This window comes from Schistocerca americana, chromosome 4 (genome assembly GCF_021461395.2).
Source record: "Schistocerca americana isolate TAMUIC-IGC-003095 chromosome 4, iqSchAmer2.1, whole genome shotgun sequence".
Lineage (NCBI taxonomy): Eukaryota > Metazoa > Arthropoda > Insecta > Orthoptera > Acrididae > Schistocerca > Schistocerca americana.
In genome coordinates this window covers 608,307,734-608,325,420 of record NC_060122.1, presented here as the reverse complement: position 1 = coordinate 608,325,420, position 17,687 = coordinate 608,307,734, and the positions used below count along the sequence as shown (strand labels likewise).

At 44.4% G+C, this 17,687-nt stretch overlaps 1 protein-coding gene across 6 annotated transcripts in view; it reads left to right on the top strand.

The window, feature by feature from the left end:
- The window catches only part of LOC124613025 (FH1/FH2 domain-containing protein 3), a 647,968-nt gene that overhangs the window by 349,953 nt on the left and 280,328 nt on the right, over positions 1–17,687 (top strand). The window lies entirely within an intron of this gene.

Here is a 17,687-nt window from a genome sequence, read left to right as displayed (position 1 = left end):
AAAGTAAAAGTTTAATCGACTGCGTTCGTTCTTATAACAGTTCTTTTGCTTTTCCTTCTTCCACGACAAACGTTAAACGACACCAAGGTAACGGTGCTTGCTACGTACGGGGTCAAATAGTGCATCACGGTGGAACTGTTCATCCCGATTTATTTAATCGTTTGCTGATTTTATACAATATAAATATGATATTAGACAAGATTAAACCTTAAAGTCCGTGTTTTTCAACCAGTTAATTAAGCTGGGTGTGAGAGTGAACAAGTCATCGGGAATTACAGGGCATGAATGAAGTGGACAGCGTTGGACTAGATGTTCTGTTGTCTGCTCTTCTTGATTACATTCACACATTGGTGAACTGATCCAGCCCAATTTGTACCTGAAGTGCCTACAACAACCATATCCAGTCCTTAACCTGTTGAGGCGGCACCAAAGGTTCTCCGGTAGGTCAAAACCTTGTGGCTTCTTTGTGGGATCAAGGTGATGGGCCCTTGTTCCCAATGTTTTTGTTGACCGTTCATGCTTCCAGCTTCCGTTTAGATCAAAACCATCCGCGATGAGTTGTCCTGCAGTAGCACTTGCTGGTCTTCTTGATCGCAATCGTTGCTGTGGCGGATGACAGAATTCCTGGTGCAGTGGTAGAGAGGGTGATGCAGAGATTTTCTTGGATCCAGATGAAGCATTATTTGAATGCACACAGTTTTAGTTTAAACTTTTGCTTTAGTCTGTGGTCGAATATTCCGAAACAAAAGTTACTGAAATAATTAGGGTATAGTGCCTTCAACCGTACTGGTTTTTACACGATTAGCATCAAATATTGAACACATTAATCATTTGTAATGTAGTCAGGTGTTCGAAACAGGTTAATTCATGACAGTTAGATTCCTTAAAGAATCAGAGGCTGGTTTCTAGTAGAAATACAACGTGACAATTTTAGAACTATATGAGAAAAAAGTAAATAATTTACAAACTACGACGTGCACACACTTTATTCAACATGTAAACGTCACTACAAATATTCAGATTGAGATTATGACATGTTCGATCCGCCTGCCATCATTGGCAATGATGTGGTGCAGAAGACTAATACGAAATACTGCATGACCCATTGAAGTTTCGGAACATCGATGGTGTCGATGACCTTCTGAAGGCCACTTTACAGCGCAGCAATGGTTTTGGGTTATTCCTCCGCACCTTGTCTTTAATATAGCCCCACTAGAAGGTGTCGCATATGTTTAGATCCGGAGAATATGGCGGCCAGTCGGGGCACCCCAGAGCCAGAGTGCTGTTCCCAAATTGCTCCTCCAGGACATCAAACTCTCCTGCGTCGATGGGGTCGAGTTCCGTCTTGCATGAACCGCATCTTGTCAAAATCATGGTCACTTTGGATAACGGGGATGAAATCATCTTCCGAAACCTTCACGTACCGTTCGGTAGTCACCGTGCCATCAAGGAATATCGCACCGATTATTCTGTGACTCGACGCTGCGCACCACATAGTCACTCGTTGAGAGTGAAGAGACTTCTCGATCGCGAAAAGCGGATTCTCAGTCCCCCAAATGCACCAATTTTGCTTATTGACGAACCCATGCAAATGAAAGTAGGCTTCGTCGCTAAACCAAACCATGCATGCACTTACTAACTCCCATAATGCTCCCCGGCCAACCGTGCAGTTTGAACGTCCTAACGCAAACCGATCAGAAGTTATGACGATTTTGTTTCATATAGTTCAATTATTGTCACCCTGTACATTCATCGTGATTTCGACGGGACCAAACAACGAGAATGAAGAAGGCAGAACAGAACTGTTTCTCTGATATGAGACATATGCAGTCACGAGGAGTGCTGTTTGTTTTCACAGTTACTCAAACGCCAACCTCTGTTCGCGGCTGCCTGACTCTTGACATCTTGAAACAATGGCTGCATTAGGGATTGGCCCGCGGCACGAGCATTTCCAGAGAAATGCAGTACCAGGAAAGACCGCGCGCAGCGGCCACCGCTGTGTTGCCGTGTCGCCCGTCTCTGTACATTTTGAGAGCAGGAAATCTGTTCGCTTTAACTGTGATGCATATTGCACTCGCAAGTCCCTAGTCGGTTGCGGAGAAGAGCAGGCGCTAAGCGGTGACGTCACGGCCGCTCCTGCTCTTCGCAGCGCTACGCACCAGTGGCTGCCAATCGGCTGCGTGGTTACACCAGGGAGTGCTGGGGCTCTGCTTTCCTAGGAAGCTCACAGTTATTGACTTCGAGACTGTTGGTAGAAGAATTGAGGAACGAAACAGCCCCGACCTTTTTAAGGAACTGCCATACCAATTAGCGTCGGTGGTTCAGAGAAACTACTGGAAACCCCATGTCAGTGGTACGAGGGTCGTCTCTTACGTTTCTCAATCATCTGCTAGATGTGGCCTTTGAGATGTGATATTAGTGTTGCTTTAAAATTTGTTACCACTAAAACAATGTCAGTTCAGTAACGGGACTAGGATTCTTTTTTATGTGAGTGTTTAAAGGAACATTGTTGTGAAAAAAGATAAGTTCAAGTGAAGGTTTTCGTAGGATGATTTTTTTTTTTACGGTTTCCTTCAAGACCTAACTCAACACTGACGCCTCGAATCGCTTCGTCCAACTTCATCTACAGAGAAAACGGTTTACAGTTTGATTGCAGAATTTCGTGGTGGTCGTTGGCGATGAATTTCGTGAAGACTAAGCGTATCGATTTCAGAAACATACGGAAAGTATAGAGCATGATTGAAGCTCGGCATGTGATCCACCGTGAGCTAGAGGGATCCTTAGACACCGTCGCATTGCGTCGACATTAAATCTCAGGCTTCAGTTTTGGGTCCACTCCTGTTCCTCAGGCATTTGAAGACCTAACACGTTACATTCAACAAGCAGAATTGATAATTGTTGCAGACGATATTAGTGTTGTAATAAATTTCATTAGAGGGAAAGCAACGGAATGTTAATGACGTTTTTCAGATAATTATTAAGTTGTTCTCTGAAAATGGACTCTCCCTCAACATTGAGAAAACACACTACATTCAGCTCTGCACATCAAATGGAGTCGTTACAACAACTGAAGTAGCATAGGGACAGGAGTCAGTAAACAGAGTAGAATGCTCAAAATTTTCTGCTGTACTTGCTGACGAAAACATGAACTGAGACAAGCGTATTAGTGAGCTTCTCAAACTGATAAGTTCAGCGACTTTTGATCGTCGTATAATTGCCGGTCTCGAAAACAACTGAATCAACTTCCTGGCATATTTTCTATGTTTCCACGTCTTATGGAATAATTTTCTAGAGTTATCATTCAGAAAGAAAGTATTGATTGTACAAAAACTATTAGTAACAGTAATACGTGGCGTTAAACCGCGGGTCTCGCTTAGGTACCTCATCAAGGAGTTAAACATTTTAACTGCATCATCACGATATATATACATTCGCTAATGAAATTCGCCATAAATAATCTGTCACAACTTAAGAAGAATACTGATGGAAAAAATGTCCTTTATTATCCCTTTTTGAAGCTTGCAGCAGGTCAGAAAGGAGTTCGACATGCAGCCCAGAAAAAAATAAAAAATAAAAAGGGGACAGTAAATTTTGAAGGGTAGAGGCGTGAGTGGGACTAAAAGATATGATCATTAATGTTAACATTAATCATGTAAGCCGGCCGAAGTGGCCGTGCGGTTAAAGGCGCTGCAGTCTGGAATCGCAAGACCGCTACGGTCGCAGGTTCGAGTCCTGCCTCGGGCATGGATGTTTAGGTTAGTTAGGTTTAACTAGTTCTAAGTTCTAGGGGACTAATGACCTCAGCAGTTGAGTCCCATAGTGCTCAGAGCCATTTGAACCATTAATCATGTAAACATGTCCTGTAAACTGTCGGGTCGCACATCATTTCGATAAAAGAATTGTTCAGATGATGTATGGAATATGGAACTAACTGACTGAGTGACTGAATGGACATAAAAAAAAAGTGAAACGGATTCGTTTATGATGAATTTCGCACAATTTGATTGAAGGCCAAAAACAGGTTAAGTTAGAGTAAGAAAATGCTCGAAAATTTGTGTGAATTCTTAAGGGACCAAACTGCTGACGTCCCTAGACCTCCACACTACTTTAATTTAAACTAACTTACGCTATGAACAACACACACATCCATGCCCCAGGGAGGTCTCGAACCCCCGGCGGGATGGGCCGCGCAACCCGCGACATGGTACCTCAAAAATGTAATCAACTGAGGAAACGTAAAATCCTCTGTAACAGCATTGCAGGAGACGAAACTGGAGTATATTCCAGAAACTAATCAGCAATCAACTGTTTGGGAATTTTTTTTAAAGAAAACAAAAACGGTACCAACAAATGCGGGACGTTCGCGAAGCACTTTCAAACAATGATCGCTTGTTTCATTCGTTACACAAGGCGTATCTGCATATAAAGAATAAAGGTTCAGAGAACAGTTAATGCTGTAGGATGCACGACAATATGTTTGCCACAAGTCATGGATGAAATCAGGAAAAACAGTCGGAAAAAAATGGTTCAAATGACTCTGAGCACTATGGGACTTAACATCTTAGGTCATCAGTCCCCTAGAACTTAGAACTAACTAACCTAAGGACATCACACACATCCATGCCCGAGGCAGGCTTCGAACCTGCGACCGTAGCAGTCACGCGGTTCCGGACTGAAGCGCCTAGAACCGCACGGCCACCGCGGCCGGTCAGTCGAAAAAACTGGATAATTCTTCAACAGAACAATGTCACACAACACGTTAAGCAGTTGATTATTTGACGGTGGAAATCATTAAATTAGTATGTTATTGACAGAATTTTCCTGATTTACCCCTCAACGATTTTCTTTTTGTTCTCTTATGTCCAATCAAGAATGCGGGGACAGCGATTTTCACACCTCGAGAAGCTACTGAATCCTTTCAAAACCATACTTTTGATGCGCCGAAGTCAGAGTCGTAAAGTTTCCAGAATCGGTTCGAAAGGATGCAGAGTGATAAAGTTTTAAGGCGAAATTTTTAGGAATTGTAAAATGATTTGTACCTAAAAGGCGTTTTTCTTTTAGTGTTTCTGTAAACACTTAGTGCTTGAGACAGAATGCGATCTGGGAAGGAACACGTCGGTAAGATTTGGCGACCTAGACGAGACTCATTCCCGCAGTTTTAGTTAGAGGAGATACTGGAGAGCCGCGGTAACGTGAGGGGGCGGTGACTGGAAGCACGATTCACGATGATCAAGAGTGAAGGCAGCGGTCCGCCTGGGATGTGTAACAGGATGCGTCGACGGCAGTAGACACAAAGGCGGAGAGGAGCGGCGCTGGCCTATTTTTACACCTGCGCCGTGGAGAACCTCCTGTCAGCGCCGTTGCGGCTGCTTACAATCGCTAACGACCCGCCACCGAGCCTCCACGTGCAAGCTCACCCCGAGCCTTCAACCTCCAGCTTTTCGTTGACCTGCTACGGTTTCATGGTGCCTAGATGGACTAAATGGTTATGCAGACAATTTATTTCCTGCGTACCTCAGAGCTGTACGTTACCGTGGGTAAAGTGAAAATTTCCGTATAATTCATTCATCACCAGTCATTTTGCTTGTGCTATACGCCTCCATGTTGCTCCTGACTGTTCTGTACTGTCATTTATCCATCTTCCATTCGGCCGATGGTTCTCGAAAATGTTCCAATGATCATGTCTAAATATAAAACAGCAAGAACAACATAAGGATCTCAATTGTGATATTTCACTGACGAGTAAATGTAATGGAGTGTCTTCGTTGCAGTTTTGGATACATATTAGCAAGGAATTCCCAACATTGAGCCCAAATGTAATGAAGGTCGTGATTCCTTTTGCAAGAACTTACTTGTGCGAGACAGGCTTTTCAGCTTTGGTAGTTATGTAGTCTAACTAATGTTGAAAGCTAAATTTAATCAAAGAACTTCCGAGTGGCTGTTTCCGCTTTCAGGCCACGTCTTGAGAAACTTCCTTCTCAAAAACAAGGTCATGCGTCACAATGAATTTTGTAATTCAAATTTTTAATGCTCTTGAGGTCCATTTTTGCTCGATTGTAAATATTGTTCATTTCATACTTTTTGAATAAATGAAAATGTGATCACAATAAATAATTTTTCCGTGTTTTCGTTGTAATAGTTCATGTAGTATTGTCTTCTTTTGAGTAAAATTGTTCTAAAATAAAACTGATAAAATAGAGAATAAGACAAAGAAAAAGCAAAAAATTTCTATTCTCATTAATAAATTACGCTGGGGGCTGACACTATTTTTCTTCGCGAAGCGGTGCCCACAGCAAAGAAGTTTGAGAACAACAGAGTGCCGTATGTTTTTCGTATCTCTTGGATTCCTGCAAAGAACTTCCTTGCTCTATCTACCATCATTTCGCCTGACAATTTGCCCCAACCAGTTTCATTACATTTTAATTAGGATCGTCACTTGACTGTCTTCCGTGAGCAATTTGACTTCCTATTGATTCCAGTAATTCCCAACACGCGCTTCTCTATTGCTCTCTGAGCAGGGGTGTATATACATTATATACGTAATATAAAACACTAAATACCCCTGTTTTAGTGTTTTGTAATGACGCAACCTAATACCCAGAATTATTTATTCAAAACTGCAGATAGGTTTGCAGTTTAATGCAGGACATTGACACAAGTACTGGTGATCAGGAACTTCAAGCCAGTCTCCTACCCTTACGGCCAAATACTGGCTACGAAAATTTCATCCACCACCCGGATTTGAACCGGCTTCTCTCGGAGACGAGCGTCACGATACGACGTGCGGTAGCGAGCTCGATTAAGGAAGCGGTTAGCATCTCAACTGACGACGCGCAACAGTTTCTGCAATTTTTAGGTAACCAGATACGCTCATTTATAAATAATTTTATTTCCTTTATTTTGATGACCGATAAATTTATTTGTATGTAACGTACAGCTGATTTCAAATCTTTACAACCATTCGTAGATCCGAAACCTGCTACCAAAAATATAAGAAACGCTGTGAGTTAGACTTTGTTATACAAACAACTTAAAGGAGAGGAGGGACCCAGTTGGACGAGCTTCGGCACACTATTCGGTAGCCACTCGATAGTAATTCCTTTGAGTGGTTTAGCTCACCGTGGGTCCATAATTGGGGAAAAAACCATGGTCAAAGCTACATTGTTAAATTTTATTTATACTTACCAGGCTTGCAGCCTAATAATTCCTAAGAAATCTAATAACTATTGATTTCGTTCAATTGTAGATATCTACAAAATATAAATGCAACATTTTTACATTGAATATATGGGACTGTAAATCAACAGTACTAAGTTCGTAGTGCTAAAATGGGAATTATACAAGGGGCGATCAAAAAGTTTCCTTTTGAGGGCTTTGCTGCAGCATGTATGCATTGTAGCGCGGTTCCGATGCGGCTATACAAGCACCGACATGTAGACAGAGGATTAGTGTGGCATTTTTGTTTTTGCAACGTGCATGCGGTAAATAGGGAAACGTGAACTATGGTGACATTATTACCAAATGCGCCCAAACAGGACCAGCGTACTATTATTCTTTTCTTGGCTACCGAAGTGCGAACACGGCAGACATCAATCGGAGATTGAAGAATGTGTATGGGGCAGCATGTCTGTCCAAAGCCACCGTGGTGGAGTGATACGACAAGTTCCGTGCTGAGCAGAGTTCGACACAAGACACCGACCGATCTGGAAGACTAGCCTCAACTGGGAGACCCAAGTGGGAGACATCAGAGCACCTGCCCTGAGTCCTGATCTCTCTCCATGTGAATGTCACACCTTCGGTCCCAGAGAAACGGCCTTGATGGGTCGACGTTCTTGTCGGACGAAGAAGTGTAGCAGGCAGTTTGAGAATTCTTCATGCACCAGGATACGGAGTTTTACCAAATGCGATTCCTCCTGATTGGCATAACTATTCAGGACTGTAAGGCCTTCGAACGAAAACTTTTTGATCGCCCCTTTTGTATGATGAATTACGTGACTGAGGTCACGCCTTTTCTGCATAGTCTCGTGCTCTAAACCGATTTTAGCAGTTTTATTCGCGGTAAAGTCGTTGACGAAATCCTGTGATAATCTAAAGACAGCTATGCAAGTCAGAAACGGGCTCACGATGTAAATAAATTGTACGTTTCATTGTCAGTGATAAAATTTCTCCATCAAAGACCGACCGAAGAGTCCATCAACTTGAAACTACCGTTGAATTCGTTTCGAATGTGATGTTCTCCATAGTTCACTGCCGACTGTTGTAATTATGCAGTGAAAGGCGGAATTACTCTAATGCGTACTATAAGCGAAGAACGCGGCAGGAAGCGGGCCTCGAAGAAGCCACTTAAAAGGCGCGAGATGGCTGGAGGGGAGGAAGTGCGGGCCTTCCACGGCTGTGGTATTCCCCAGGCGGGTGGCTGACTGGACACTTTCTCAGCGGAGACTGAATGCGGCAGGCAATTAGAGCCGGGCATGCGTAATTGCCGCCGGCGCTCCACTGTGGGAGCGGAAGCGGCAGGTGTGCCCGCAGGCGCTGCCGGCTGCGTTCCCACCACAAAACTCCGTGTCTCCACAAAAAAATGAGCCCAAGAATCCCCAGCGACCCACCCGCCCTCCACAAAGGGCAGCCTCTGCCACTGTCAAGGGCCGATCGCCGGCCGCCGCCCCAAGTACCATTTCCCACTCTCTCCACCTACGAGATATCGAATTTACGACTGGATCAAACATTTCGTGATACTCAGGACGCAGCGTATTCATTATGCTGGATAGAGAGTCCTATACAGTCATCCAAGTAATATCTACTGTCACCCAGGGGAGCGTAATTGGACACGTGCTGCTCAATTATGCAGGGTAATTAAACTGACAAGTCGAAATATTATGACCACTTGCTTAGTAACATGTTAGTCCGTCTTTGGAACTAAATGCGAGGGTGATTTCAAAAGTTCTCGGAGTCACCACGATAGGTCAGTGCTAGTTTAACGAGTTGTTCACGTGATAGTCATTGGACTGTTGCCTGTAAACACGTGCCACTTCAGTGCTCTTGGAAGAGAGCTGCGGCGGTGACGTGGTTCTGTTGCTGTTCCCGCGTAGTGATTTGCGAAGATGGAAAAAATCGAGATTAGAGCAGTGATTAAGTGATTTTTTCATAATGCGGGGCCACAGTCATAATATATTTCTTAAATGTCACTACCGCCATAAGACTGTTGTTTATTTACAGTGTTACATTTACACTTACACATCATGATTTCGGCTTCAAAGTGCCATTATGCCTAAGATGGCATACTGTCGTATTTTAATACTTGATAATGGCACTTTGAAGCCGAAATCATGATTGTGTAAGTGTACATCTACATTTATACTCCGCAAGCCACCCAACGGTGTGTGGCGGAGGGCACTTTACGTGCCACTGTCATTACCTTCCTTTCCTGTTCCAGTCGCGTATGGTTCGCGGGAAGAACGAATGCAGGAAAGCCTCCGTGCGCGCTCGAATCTCTCTAATTTTACATTCGTGATCTCCTCGGGAGGTATAAGTCGGGGGAAGCAATATATTCGATACCTCATCCAGAAACGCACCCTCTCGAAACCTGGCGAGCAAGCTACTCCGCGATGCAGAGCGCCTCTCTTGCAGAGTCTGCCACTTGGGTTTGCTAAACATCTCCGTAACGCTATCACGCTTACCAAATAACCCTGTGACGAAACGAGCCGCTCTTCTTTGGATTTTCTCTATCTCCTCTGTCAACCCGACCTGGTACGGATCCCACACTGATGAGCAATACTCAGGTATAGGTCGAACGAGTGCTTTGTAAGCCACCTCCTTTGTTGATGGACTACATTTTCTAAGGATTCTCCCAATGAACCTCAACCTGGCACCCGCCTTACCAACAATTAATTTTATGTAATCATTCCACTTCAAATAGTTCCGTACGCATACTCCCAGATATTTTACAGAAGTAACTGCTACCAGTGTTTGTTCCGCTATCATATAGTCATAAAATACAGGATCCTTCTTTCTATGTATTCGCAATACCTTACATTTGTCTATGTCAAGGGTCAGTTGCCATTCCCTGCACCAAGTGCCTATCCGCTGCAGATCTTCCTGCATTTCGCTGCAATTTTCTAATGCTGCAACTTCTCTGTATACAACAGCATCATCCGCGAAAAGCCGCATGGAAAATGGTTCAAATGGCTCTGAGCACTATGGGACTCAACTTCTGTGGTCATCAGTCCCCTAGAACTTAGAACTACTTAAACCTAACTAACCTAAGGACATCACATACACCCATGCCTGAGGCAGGATTCGAACCTGCGACCGTAGCAACAGCGCGGCTCCGGACTGGAGCGCCTAGAACCGCACGGCCACCGCGGCCGGCAAAAGCCGCATGGAACTTCCGACACTATCTACTAGGTCATTTATATATATTGTGAAATGTAACACTGTAAATAAACAACTGTCTAATGGCAGTACTGACTTTAACATGATTAAGTACTTCTTAAAGAAAGGTATGAACGCAAAGGGAATTCATGCCGATTTCCAGAATACACTGGGGGACACCGCTCCTTCATATTCAACTGTTGCCAAGTGGACAAATGAATTTAAATTTAGTCGGGACAGCTTAGATGATTATCCACGCAGTGGTCTGCCAAGATGTATCACTACTCCAGAAATCATTGCAAAAGTGCACAAAATGGTTAAGGAGGATCGCCGATTGAAAGTACGAGAAATTACTCACGCTTACCAGGTGCCATCTGAAAGGGTCTATCACATTTTAACTGAAGAATTAGAAATGATAAAATTATCTGCAAGAAGGGAGCCGCGACTCTTGACGCTGGATCAAAAACGCATGAGAATGGATGTATCGGAACAGTGTTTGGCTCGTTTTAGGAGAAACGAACAAGATTTTTTGTTCCGGTTTGTGATGACAGATGATACTTGGGTGGTCTACTATACCCAGAGACAAAACAATAGCCAAAGAAGCGCAAACATGCTGATTGTCCGCCACCAAAGAAAGCAAAGACAATTCCTTCGGCGGGAAAGGTAATGGCATCATTGTTCTGGGATTCTGTTTGTAGATTATCTCCCCACTAGAATACTATTCCAACCTCCTGGACAAATTAAAAAAAAAAATTACAAGAAAAAAATAGACGAGAAAAAAGGCCAGGTTTAGCAAGGAAGAAAATCATCTTCCATCAAGGCAATGCGCGCCCGCACACTTGTGACGTCGTCATGGCAAAATTACGCGAACTAAGGTATGAATTATTGCCACATCCACCTTATTCGCCTGATATGGCTCCGTCAGACTTTCATCTCTTCCCAAAACTGAAAATTTTTCTTGATGGGCGAAGACTCACTTCAAACGAAGAATTGATTGTCGGGAGTTGACAACTACTTTGCAGCCCTGGAGGAAACTCATTTTCGAGATGGGATCAAGGCACTGGAACATCGTTGGACCAAGTGCATTAAACTACAAGGAGACTACATTGAAAAATAAAAGAGCTTGCAGTGATATAAGTACTTTTTTCTGTTCCATTCCGAGAACTTTTCAAACCAACCTCGTATATCACTGATTCTGTCTGTCAGGGATACTACAGTTTGTTCGTATGTTTGTGGAGGTATGTGGCATTAGATGTCCACGTACAAGTCGTGTAATACGCGTAAATAACATCCCGCTGATTCGCATACGCGGTGATGGCGCCCTATAGCGACCCAGATGGGTTCCATAGGATTTACATCAGGCGAATTTGGCCGCCGAGACATCAACGTGAGGCCACTACAACGCTCCTCAAATCACTGTAGCACGGTTCTGGCCCTGTGACATGGACAATTACACTACTGAAAGATGACATCGTCGTCGGGGAAGACATCAAGCGTGAGAGGATGCAGGTGGTTCGTATCTGTCAGCGAGTCTTCGATTACTATCACAGGCCCCATGCAATCGTAGGAGAATGTCTTCCATCATACTGCTCCCACCAGCCAGTGTCCGTGGCGCGCTGCACTTTTCGAGCCGCCGTCCACCCGATGACAGCGTTTGTGGAGACGACCAGAGACCTAGTGTAGCAAAAAATTTGGTTCACCCGAAGAGCTGACACGTTTCCCTTGATCAATGGTCGAATCCCGATGGTCCTGTGCCCACTGCAGTCGTATCTCACGATGTCGTTGGGTCAACGTGTTAAAACTTAGGGGTGAACTGCTGCAGACCTCCATGTTCCTTCATGTACGATAAAAAGTGGGCTCCTAAACACTTTCGAGCGCCAACATTTTGGTCTTTTGGCAGAGATACCACGGGCCACCACCATTGTAGGGGAGGGGGGGGGGATGAAGAGATAGAAAGGGGAAGAGGTGATGGACTTAGAGGCGGGAAGGAGGTGGTAGACAGAACAAGGAGGAGGAGCAGATGATCAGAGAGACAAAGGGAGGAGCAGATGGACAGGAAGGTGATGGACAAAGAATGGGGAAAGAAGGAAGTGGACAAAGGGTCTGGAAGAGATGGACTAACAGAATATTGTAAGTACAACAGCGGTTAGTTGACTGGCTGAGAAATAAATGGTTTTTAAATTGAATTATTTAAGTGTGTGCACGTTTATTCACTTCCTACGAAGCCAACAACTTCTGTCCGTTCCAAATTCGCCTGCGCTAAGCATCTTACGAGATTTTATCCCTCTCATTCTGTTAAAGTATACTAAGTGATCAAAAGTATCCGGACGACCCCCAAAACATACGTTTTCATATTAGGTGCATTGTGCTGCCACCTAGTGCCAGGTACTCCATATCAGCGACCTCGGTAGTCATTAGACATCTCGAGAGAGCAGAATGGGGCGCTCCGCGGAACTCAAGGACTTCGGATTTCGAACGTGGTCAGGTGATTGGGTGTCACTTGTGTCATACGTCTGTATGCGATATTTCCACACTCCTAAACATCCCTAGGTTCACTGTTTCTGATGTGATAGTGAAGTTGAAACATGAAGGGACACGCACAGCACACAACATCGTCTGTTGACTGAGAGAGACCGCCGACAGTTGAAGAGGGTCGTAAGGTGTAATAGGCAGACATCTACCCAGACCATCACACAGGAATTCCAAACTGCATTAGGATCCACTTCAAATAGTACGTCAGTTAGGTGGGGGGTGAGAAAACTTGGATTTCATGGTCGAGCGGCTGCTCATAAGCCACATATCACGCCGGTAAATGCGAAACGACGCCTCGCTTGGTGTAAGGAGCGCAAACATTGGAGGATTTAAGAATGGAAAAACGTTGTGTGGAGTGACGAATGACGGTACATAATGTGGCGACCCAATGTCTGGGTGTGGGTATGGCGAATGCCCGGTGAACGTCATCTGCCAACGTGTGTAGTGCCAACAGTAACATTCGGAGGCTGTGGTGTTATGGTGTGGTCGTGTTTTACATTGAGGGGGCTTGCATTCCTTGTTGTTTTGCGTGGCACTATCGCAGCACAGGCCTACATTGATGTTTTAAGCACCTTCTTGCTTCCCGCTGTTGAGGAGCAATTCGGGGATTACCATTGCATCTTTCAACCCGATCGAGCACTTGTTCACAATGAAAGGCCTGTGGCGGAATGGTTACACGACAATAACATTCATGTAATGGGCTGGCGTGGACAGAGTCCTGACCTGAATCCTATAGAACACCTTCGGGATGTTTTGGAACGCCGACTTCGTGCCAGGCCTCAGCGACCAACGTCGATACCTCTCGTCAGTGTAGCACTCCGTGAAGAATGGGCTACCATTCCCCAAGAAACCTTGCAGCACCTGATTGAACGTATGCCTGAGAGAGTGGACGCTGTCATCAAGGTTAAGGGTGGGCAAACACGATAATGAATTCCAGCATTACCGACGGAGGGCGCCACGAAATTGTAAATTATTGTCAGTCAGGTGTCCGGATACTTTTGATCACACAGTGTATCTTATCAGACCTCAGTCCATATTGTCTTCTGCGCCCTAATTGCGCCAGGCAAGCCACACCTTCGTCCAAAACTGGTGATAGGACCTCTGCCGGGACGCGACGGAGTAGGAGAGGCAGGGTTCGCCTTCAGGAAATGGAGGCATGCATCGCCTGCGAGGCGTTGCGGGAGAGTGATTGGTCACACGAGGCCGTCTCCAATAATCCCCGCGAATACACGTAGACTGAACGGGTGTTGATGGTTAGCTGCTATCATACCGTGGAGAATCTCTTATCAGATGCACTAGATTTCCTTTTTTATTTACAACACAAAATAGCCGTGATGACAAATTGTTGATAATGTTGGCGCTGTATTGCTGTAATATAGTGATATCTGATACGCACTGCCGGACTATGGTAATCGTTGTCGGATGATTTTACTATGAGATCCTCTAAGGCAACGCATTCACGTACCTGTCGTAGTTCAGGGGATATGACGTCATAAACACTGAGACCCCTGAAAAACTGACGCATTGTGCATGAACTTTAGATATATTACTTATTTGCTACTAACTCTATTCGCAACACATTTTGCAGATAGTATCCCCATATCCCGCTGAATGTATTTACACAAATATATGACTGCAAGTCACATAGTTCAACAGGTATGAGTTCACAAACACTGGGATGCGTGAAAAAATGCCGTATCATGTATGGAGTTCTGATACATTGAATCTTTACTACTAGGACACTCCACACTGGAGATAAGAAAATCCCTGACTCTTGGTAGCGTTTTTGACGGCTTTCAACTACGAAGCAGAAACAGCTGTAGGCGAAAACGATAGCCATCTGTAGAGCTGTGAAGAGGCGTTGCTACAGAGGTGTTTACATAATCGCGTTGTAGATACATGAAGGAGCTGCGATCAGCGTATGGAAACTACCCGGAATATTGCGTTACAGAGTTCGTATTTTGTTTTCGATTGTAATAGGAAATTGGCAAAATAAATGCCAAGGCAGTGCCGCGTTCGCCAGCTAGTAACAGAATAAAAAGTAACACCGAAAGCTGTAGATACTTCTCAAATAAAGCTAACTTTCAGATTAGTGTTGTCTCATTTTGGAAGTTACCAGGAGTACTTCAAAGATCTTAGAAACCGGTAATATCCATTAACAAGATTGGTGGCACATTTATGAACCCTAGAATATCGTTTAAAATACCAAGGGAGAAACTACGAAGCCGCACGAAATAGAACGAAACGTGAAAGCCACAATACGGAAGACATGAATTTGTTGGAAGACTTCTGGAAATTGCGGCGCATCTGTAAAGGAAACTGCGCACAAAACACGAGGTAAGTCTTTTCCAACTCACTGCTCCAGTGATTGGAGAGCTTACCAGGTAGAGCGGATATAAGGAATTGAGACGCTCGGTGCAAGCCCGAGATGCAAAATGGCAATTCGAAGTCCCGTTTACGACGAGATCACTAGAGATGGAGCGGAACCTCGGATTGGGGAGAGAGAGAAGAAATCGGCCGTGCCCTTCCAAAGGAAGCCGGCCAGGGTGGCCGAGCGGTTCTAGGCGCTACAGTCTGGAACCGCGCGACCGCTCCGGTCGCCGGTTCGAATCCGGCCTCGGGCATGGATGTGTGTGATATCCTTAAGTTAGTTAGGTTTAAGTAGCTCTAAGTTCTAGGGGACTAATGACCTCAGAAGTTAAGTCCCATAGTGCTCAGACCCATTTTTCCAAAGGAAACATCTCGGCATTCGTCTTAAGCGGTTCAGAAATACATAAGGCTCTCGAATCATAATACGAAGAAACAACGATAACACTGAGTGCAGAAGAGGACATCACATGCAACAAGATTCCAGTAGGCAAAGCAATACGCCAAGGGAGACGATATTTACAAGGTTATTTACCCTAGCGTGCGAGACGTATTTAAAGGTTTGGACTGATATGATCGAAGGATCAAAATCGGTGGACAGTCCGTGAAACACTTAGAATTTTCTACAGATGTTGTGGTGATGAATGAAAAACTGACCAAATTTACAAATATGATTCAAGAATTGAAGTTACTTGGGCAGCACTTGGTTTGGAGATGGATATGAGAAAATCTTAAGTTCCGGGTCCAAACAGAAAGAAACAATGAGCTACTGAAATCATTAATTCATCTCCAAATACATCCATCTTGGTTGAAAAGCTAATAAATGGGTCGCCAAAGAATGTGCAGAAATTCCACGAGCATTGGTTTGAACTCGTCGGCAAAAGCATCAGTTCTTGTTGAAAAACAAGGACGGCTGTTACAGTAATTCAATAACAGGAAGCGTAAAATTCTTGTGCACTGCCAGTCACAACTTCAGTCTAGAAACTTGAGCTCATGAAGTGTGAATGCTCATAAATTACAATGGTACAGAGAACAACAGAGAGGCTTGCACTGTGCATCAGCCTCTGGAGCGAAGTGATCAGCAGCAGAACACTGCTAACAGATGTCCTCCACAGGATCACCAGGTTGGAATGAAAATGTGCTGACCGCAACCGACGCCAGAGCCCAACAGGTGGTGTAATAAAATGTTTCATCCACAGAAAAAGCTGTGGAAGACCCCGGGAGAGATACTGCGGTTACAACACGTCGGTACCCGTTGACACAGAGGAATGTGGATGGATCATTGCTGAAGAACAGGATACATCTCGTGCAGGGAAAGAAGGGAAACCTGAAAGGTGGAAGGAATGTATGTAGGGGCTGTACAAGAAAAATGAACTACAAGGTGATACTGTAGAAAGGAAGTGGAAGTAGATGAAGATGAATGGGAGATATGATACTGCTAGAAAAATTTGACAGAGCACTGAAACACCTACGTCGAAACAAGGTCCCTGATGCAGACGACACCCCCTCACAACTGTGCCGCCTTTGGGAGAGACAGTCAAGACGAAACTATTCAACCTGATGTGCAAGACCTATGACGGAGGGAAAATTCGCTCAGAACCTATGACTCAGGGAAAATTCGCTCAGATTTCTAAAAGACTGTAATAATTCCAAATACAAAGAAAGCGTGTGCTGACAGGTGTGAATATTTCCAAACCATAAGTTCAAAAAGTGTTGGTTGCAAAATATTGACACCAATTATTTGCAGAAGAATGGAAGAATTGAGGGAAGCTGACCCCAGGGGAGAACAATACGGATTCCGGAGAAATGTAGGAACACGCGAATCAGAACTGATACTACAACTTACTTTAGAAGACAGATTAAGGAAGGGCAATCCTAAGTTTATAGCATTTGTAGACTTAGAGAAAGCATTTGACAATGTTGACGAATGCACACTCCGGAATTTTGAAGGTTCAAATGGCTCTGAGCACTATGGGACTTAACAGCTATGGTCATCAGTCCCCTAGAATTTAGAACTACTTAAACCTAACTAACCTAAGGACATCACACAACACCCAGGCATCACGAGGCAGAGAAAATCCCTGACCCCGCCGGGAATCGAACCCGGGAACCCAGGCGCGGGAAGCGAGAACGCTACCGCACGACCACGAGCTGCGGCCAGGAATTTTGAAGGTCGCCGACCAAAATACACGGAGGGAAAGGTCATTTACAACTTGTACTGAAGCTAGACGGCAGTTATAAGATTAGGACATGAAAGGAGGCGGTGGTGCAGAAACAGGATTGTAGCCTGTTCCTAATGTTCTACAATCTGAACATTGAGGAAGCGCTATAGGAAACGAAAAAAACGTTTGGCGAAGGAATTAAAGTTCAGGTTGAAGAAATAAAAACTTTGAGGTTTGCCGATAACATAATTCTGT